The following is an 8,026-nucleotide window of genomic DNA, read 5'->3' on the forward strand; positions in this document are numbered from 1 at the left end:
GGTGGTGGTGGTGGTGTTAAGAGTGATGGGTTGTATATACAACAACCACCCACACAAACACAGAGTTTCTATTAATGTCAATGGAAGGTTAGCTTCCTGACAGTTCATGATGGGGGAAATCTACAGAAGGAGAGACACAAAGAAGGTGAACTCCTCCGCTCTCTCTCTCTTCCCTGCCAAAACTATTTAACCAATACCTCAAGCTCCACAAACTGGAAACCCCCCCCCCCCCGAAATACAATACCAATTATATAACTAACTAGCTGTTGTTGTTGGTGGTGGTAGTGGTGTAGGCAAATAGTGATGATTGCACTGGTAGTGGTACTCATAGTATTGGTGGTGGTAGTGCTGTTATTGGTGTAGTACTGGTATTTGTGGTGGTTACTAGCGTAGTGGTACTGGTGATGGTAGTAGTACTGATATTATTGGTAGTTGTGGTGGTATCAATGGTATTGATGGTGGTGGGAATAGTAGAAATAGTATTGGCACTGGTCGTGGCAGTAGTAGTACTAACAATGGTGGTGGTAGTTGTAGTAGTATTGGTGGCAGCAGTAGTGTGGATATTGGTGGTGCTAGTACTGGTAACAGTGGTGGTTGTGGTGACACTGAGGCTGGATGCCAGTACTGTGTAGTTCCAATCAGAACTAACTCTAACTTATTTAAACTCAGAAGCAGCAAAACAACACAAAATATTTTCCAATAATTACCAAACCACTTGTTTGTGCATGTATACGTGTGTGTGTGTGTGTGTGTGTGTGTGTGTGTGTGCGTGCGCGCGCGCGTGTGTGTTAGATGATGTGATAGTGGGCACATAAATCTAGCACTTTTGTTGCTATATTTCTGTTGAAATACATTGCCTCTGTTTCAATTAATTTTGAAAATAATGAAGAATTTAGTAAAATAATATTAAGCTTGTGTTTGGAACATAAATTAACATGAAATTTTGATGGAAGGTTTTAATTTAAATCACTTTAGAACAGGAAGTTTGTACCACAGATTTCGCAGTGGTCTCAGGTGAGATGGTATCAAAAAGAAAAACGATTAAATTAAAATTTTGACTGAAATTTCGTTATTACTTGAAAGATATTAGATTTCAATTGGAAAACATTTGTCTTTCATTATTAAATTGAAAATTAGTTATTTCACTAAACCTCTCATACATAATTCTTCATTATTTGCAAACTGAAAACCTGAAAAGCATCATAGTCTTGTTAGAAATATGTTCACTTTAAGAGAAGGAGTAAAAGACTGAGGTAAAAACCTTGATGAACACTGGGCTGTACGATAGATTCTTTGCCAAGCTCACACTAATCACACTTCTGTGAAAAACAGTTCATTGACAATTTTCTCATTCTGAATTTGGGACCATTCCAAAGGGGTTTTATATTTTAAGGTCAACATATGTCAGAGATTGAATGAAGTTTATCACGGCAAATTTTCTATGGCAGATTCTCTTCCTGTCATCAACTCTCACCTAGTTCTCCATGGCTAGACATGTTTTCACAGAATATTGGAAATGAATGACACAGCTTGTATGACAGTAACACTTATTTACAACTCTGATGCAATATCAAGACAAGGGAAAACAACATATGCACATACAAGGGGTTGCTGAAAAGTTCTTGGCTTTAAGGATATCGCAAAAAGCCTGGTTGGAGGCCCAACCTTTTGAGTTCTTTTACAGGGCTTAGAAAAACTGAAGTACTGCTGCAAATAAGTGTATGAATCTGAGAGGGGAATATGTTAATTGAAATCATAATTAACTGATCATCCTGTATTTTCTTTTACCCAAAGCCAGGAACTTTTCAACCCCCACCTGCTATACATACGTGTACACACAGAGACTTTCTTTCTGATACTGTCAACCAAATCCACGTAAGGATTTTCTGATCTGGGGCCATAACAGAAGACACTTGTCGAAGGTGCAAAGCAATGGGATTGAACCCCAAACCATGTGGTTGGGAAGCAAACTTCTCGCCCACACATTCATGTCTGTGCCTAGTTAAAATAATCTCATTATAAGCAGCAACTGAAATTAATGTTGGCAGTGGGGAAGAGTAGGTGTTTGCTACTCTCTAATTTCTCTCATTCATATAATAAACAGTTTACAATGGCTGCTGTGTAGTAACTGCTGCAATTGTTGTTGCTTATCAGGATTAAATGAATATAAATGAACAAATAAATAAGTAAATAACAATGAAAAAAAAAAAGACAGAAAAGAAAAGACTGAAATGAAACATATACAGCCTAGCTAATTAAATCTTTCAATTTGTCCGAATTATCAGACAATTAGTAGTAATCTAGAAAGATAAATGTCAAATGAAGAATATGAATTTAGTAAATTATATTGTTTGAATTTAACCCTTTTGTTGCTATATTTCTGTTGAAAAATACTGGCTTTGTTTTCAATTGATTTTTAAAATAATGTAGAATTTAGTTAAAAATAACTGCTGTTATTAATCTGGAGTTTGGAATATAAATTAACATGGAATTTTATGTAAGGTTTTAATTGAGAACACTTTAATGCTAGCTCTAGTAGTCAATCCTCAAAAGTGGAAAGGCTGGTAAGAAAAATGCCAAACTTGCAATCTTCAATTTGGCTTCCATGTTTATTCTCATTTATGGTCATGAATGTTGAGTAATGAGTAAAAGAATATGATCATGAATATAATTAATCAAAATGGTGTTACTCCAAAAGCTCTCTAGAGTAGTGTTACTTGACAGGCTATGTAGTTCGGAGATCCAGGATCAAGAACTCTATATGGGTTGAGCCAGAGACGTCATGGCTCCAGTACTACAAATGTGGTTATAATGTCGCAGGAAAGAATTGTAAGATGGATTCTTCAAAGCCAAACCAACTAGTAAGAGGTCTAGGAGTAGACCAAAAATAAGATGGCTGGATAAGGGTAATATCCATAGTTTTAGTTGGTCACGCTTGAGAATGCAGCTGGAAAGTGTAAAGACAGTTGCTTTTGTTAGGACTTTATGGGGGAGATGCCTAAGGACTTTACTCCCAACAACCTCCAAGGAATAGTGGAATGGTTGAATGGATGGATGGATGGATGCACTACTTTTGTTTTAATTAGTTTGAAAATAAGGAAGAATTTTGTAAAATAACTTGAGCTAGTGTTGGGAACATAAATTTATAAATTTACATGGAATTTTGATGGAAGGTTTTGATTTAGATCACTTTTAAAACAGGAAGTTTGTATCTAGAATCAGGGTCAATCTTAGACGATTTGGCATTAAAAGGGTCAATAAATTATATCATAGAATTTATTTGTTTGTTTGTATGTCTGGCAAGGAAATCTCATCTAAAGAATAATTCTGCACCGGAAAAAAGATATCTCTTTTTAAAATGCAGTAGAGTTTGAGAATCCGTAAAAATATGTTGCAAATGCACAATGAAAAGATTTGTAACAACTGTTCTCTGTTCTCACAAACAGACAAACATCTTTTGTGTGTGTGCATGCATGCATGTGTATGTGCGTGTGTCGGGGGTGTGGAGGTATAATAGGATGTTATATTTTAGGACATCAAGAGTTCATGACAATGACTAAATCTATTCTTAAAATCACATCAACAAAAATTCAGAAAATGTGATGTGATGACAAAACACTGAGGTTTCATTTCAAACAGAAGGGTTAAATGTAAACTGAATATCCAGAAAGAAAACAGAAAGGCTTGAGAAAAATCTAAATTAATTTTTAATTTATAGATATGAGATCAAGGCATGGCTATGTGGTTAAGTCTACTTTGTAACAAAATGGTTTCAGGTTCAGAACCATTGCATGACAATCTGGTGAGGTGGGGTTTGGTAAATGGGAACTGAAAGAAGTCAGTAATATGTGTGTGCATACATACATACATTTTCTGTTTTTAATTATTTGAAATCTTCCTGTAAATAAAGAGCTGGTTTCTAACAAAGATACAAAGCTCCATTGTTAAAATGTAGATAACAAAAACAATGTCACATTTTAAACTCGAGAAAAGTCTTGCAGATTTTTATTGTTTCACTTACAAATTGTATTAGTAATATGTGAATTAGCTAGCTAATTTCTTTTCCAGAAAACCCAAGCTTAACCAGATTATTGATTAGGCCTTTACTCAACAAAAAGAAGTGCACCAATTATTATTATTGGTAAAAGTGTGAATTTATTAGCTGGAGGTTTTTAAATAGTTGTCCATAGTTATCCTCTTTCATTTGATTTCTGGAGAGATATTCATCTCAACAAGGCAGCTAACTTCTATGACAATACATACTTTTGCTTGTCTGTTCGAAAGAACAATACAAGACCTGCTACGTTTGCAGCTGACAGAAGTTTTGATGGAAATGTTTCACCAATATCCCCTGTGTTGCTGTTTGTGTATATATTCAATAACAGGGGTGTTCTCTATATTTATTCCAGGACAATCTTTTTTTCAGATGGCATTGCATATTGTTTTCGCGACAGTATTATATCACATATGGAGGTAGGACCTCGATGACATTTTTGGGCAGCTGGTATTCATGTGAGATGTCTTCCACAGAAATAAGACAATCTACATTTTTGGTTGCATCTTGGAACTCTAAGGGCTTCACTGTCTCTTTCATTTACCATTAATGTATGTGTGTGTGTCCTTGTTTTGACATCATGTAATAACTGTAAATGAGTGTCACCATCATACAAGCAGTATCATTCATTCCCAATCTTCCACAAAAACATATCTGGTAATGGGGAAATACTACATTGCTTGAAATAAGGGTTGGCAAAGGAATTAAAATGACGATGAAGATGATGATAGCGGTAGTGGTGGTGATGATATCAGAAATCTTGGCCCTAGTTTAAGTGCCAATACATGAAAGAAAAACGAGAACAAACAAAATTACATGGAGGAATTATAAAGAAATCAATATCTATATCTGAAGCGTGATTCTCACTTAACCATTTTGGTTAATTACTATTTCAAAGAGAAGAATAAAATTGTTATCTTTAATGTTTGCTGAAAATGCTAGTAAACTTTTACACAAATCTTATTGATAAAATATAAAAGAAAGGAAATTAATAGATTACTAGCTAAACACAAACAGTAATTTATTTAGCTCGTTTGTTTCATCTAAGAACCTATGAAGAAAGACAGCTTGCTTTATTAATATTAATAGATTTTTTTTTAGTATAATTTTTCATAAATATTTAATTTGTTTTGCTTATGAAAAAAAAAACAAAGGTTTATATCAAATCAATAAAGAAAAAAGTTGATGATGATTATGAAATAGGTAATTAACATAACAAATGTTTTTACTTTTTTCTTTGTAAATCCATTCAAAACAATTGCATATGTATGTAGAAAGCCAAGAGCTTTGTCTCTCAGAAATATAATATAATCTCTGGATACAGTAAACTAATCTTTTTGATACCAATTCATCCCTGAGACTAGCCCTGCTTCTATAATACAAATTTCCTGTTTTAAAGTGATTTAAATAAAACCATCTATCCAAATTTCATGTAAATTCATTTCAGACACCAGCTTAATAGGGACAAAATTATTTTACGGAATCTTCATTAATTTCAAAATTAATTGAAACGAAGGCAGTGTATTTGAACAGAAATATGGCAACAAAATAGTTAAAGTGATCTAAATTAAAACCTTCCATCAAAATTTCATGTAAATCTGTTTCAAATGCCAGCTTAATAAATCATTATTTTCAAAATTAATTTCTGAAATATAGGCAGTGCATTTTCAACAGAAATATGGTAATAAAAACGATAAGATTGTAAACTGGATAAAAAAAAAAAGAAGTTAAAGATTAAATTGTTCAGTGGACATGGAGTTAAGTTATCAGCTTATGGTCTTATAACTGTTGTGCTGTCTACTACAGCCCCAAACTGACAAAAGCCTTGTGCCTTGTGAGTGGATTTGGTAGTTGGAAACTGAAAGAAGCTCATCATATACGCACATGTGTGTGTACATAGATGCTTGTGTCACCTTGCTTTCACATCATGTGATAGCTGTAAACAAACATCATCATCATAGAGTCTAGCCAAAGAGAAATATTACCTTGTTTGGAAAGAGGAAGGACACCAAATTGCTGAAAAATCTGCTTCAACAAATTCTGTCTAACCTATGCAAGCATGGAAAAGTGGATGTTAAAACGATGATAATGTCAAGGCTGTTTCTGATGGATTAAATGAGGATCATCCCCTTATGCTTATGAATATTAAATATCCACAATTAAAATCTATAACTACCAATGATAATGATTTTGAAGTTTAGTCCCAAATTATATTGAAAATTAGGGAAAATAAGTTTTATCATAATTGATACAGATACCAATTGTTTATCATCGTGATAACATTAGTAACTACCTTTAACTCAAAGTTCTATACCACAGTTATGCACACTTGTCATTGTATCTTGAACCACAAGTAAACACAATTTCAATAGTGATGTGATTTGGGTATGAAAAATAGGAGCTAAATACTCTTCTGTGTGAGAAGCAAAATTTAGCCTTGTTTTAGAATGAACATCCTGTTGAAAGACTTACTGTTTGCACCATTTGTATTTATATGGCATTTTATCAAGTAAATTTCCTGAGATTTTATCCATCTTGAATTTTCAAGCATAATGACAGTTAAAACTTCAAATAGTGACTTAGAATTCATAGGAAATCAATATCTTGTAAATATATGTGGAAACACTTACATGTAATCAACTTAACTGTATTCAACCCACCTTTGCTAAGGGAATGTGATATGAAAACAGGTTTAAAAAAAAAAAGTCACATTCACACTGCTTCGGCAAATTTCATCCAAATTCATTCAATAGTTATACATTTATGATTTTTATACCAGACTAACTGCATTTCATCAAAATCTCTAGTTTGTAACAGGATTGAAGAATTTTTGTAGGAAAAGCACTACAGAACTTTAAGGAGTTAGAAACACCCTTCTTCAAACCAGAATCTAAAATGAATCAATTTCATACAAGGAGTATCAATGTCAAATTAAAATCATCATCATTAACATATTCATCATTGTTTTAAAATCCACTTTTCTATGCTTGCACGAATCAAATTCACTGAGGCAGATTTTCTACAATCAGATGCCCTTCCTGTCACCAACCCCTTACTTGTTTCCAAGGAAGATAATTTCACATGACCAGACTTGGTTTCGATGGGGGATTGGAAATGATTTCATGACCATTACAATATCAAGACAAGGACACACACACAAACAGGCTTCTTACAATTTTTATCTACCAAATCCATTCACAAGGCTTTTAGTTGACCTGAGACTAAAATAGAAGACACTTGCACCAGGTGCCACATCGTGGGACTAAATCTGAAACCACATAGTTGGGAAGTAATCTTCTTAACCACACAACCATAATACTATATAAGAACTTCTCACAGCACAGTGATTCAAACCTGAATACTAAACATGATTATTTTATATATTTTATTTAATATCATTTCACAACAAATTTACTTTTGCTTTAAGAAAAAGAAAAAACCCCCCTCAAAACAAAATATATTTGAAGAATGTAACCCTGCACATTCATTTCAATTATGCATTGAAAAAGTCTTTTTTTTAATGGGTTTGTGTGTGGCATTAGAAAGACCAAAATACTTCCTGTATATTTTATCTTCCTTTTATCCTTCACCCTCATCTATTGTTGCAATAATTCTCTTTCCATTACTTTATTTTTTTTTCAAAAAGCACTTCCTGTGTGAAATCCATGCCAGAGTGCTATAGAGAAACTAAAACTTATTGCAAGTAATTATTTAGTGTAAAAAAAAAGAAGAAGAAAAAACTGTTGAAAAAAAGACTGCTGACAGTTTCAGGTTTAACACAAATTTGAATACAATTTTAGAAATCTAATTTCTAAGCTATTATGTAACCAAATGTGAAAAGGACTAAATTTAACTTTAACAACCAACCAATACAGAGGGGATGATCGTCTCTTCTTTCTAGACAATGTATTTGGAGAGAGAGAGAGAGAGAGAGAGAGAGAGAGAGAGAGAGAGAGAGAGAGAGAGAGAGAG

The 8,026-nt window shown here is 33.4% G+C and overlaps 1 protein-coding gene across 1 annotated transcript in view; it reads right to left on the reverse strand.

Annotated features, from left to right (window-relative positions):
* LOC106883643 (protein MTSS 1) overlaps nucleotides 1–8,026 on the reverse strand; it is a gene marked incomplete at its 3' end in the record, with an annotated part of 307,187 nt that overhangs the window by 153,587 nt on the left and 145,574 nt on the right. The window lies entirely within an intron of this gene.

The sequence above is a fragment of the Octopus bimaculoides genome, chromosome 9, assembly GCF_001194135.2.
Source record: "Octopus bimaculoides isolate UCB-OBI-ISO-001 chromosome 9, ASM119413v2, whole genome shotgun sequence".
In the NCBI taxonomy this organism is placed as follows: Eukaryota; Metazoa; Mollusca; class Cephalopoda; order Octopoda; family Octopodidae; genus Octopus; species Octopus bimaculoides.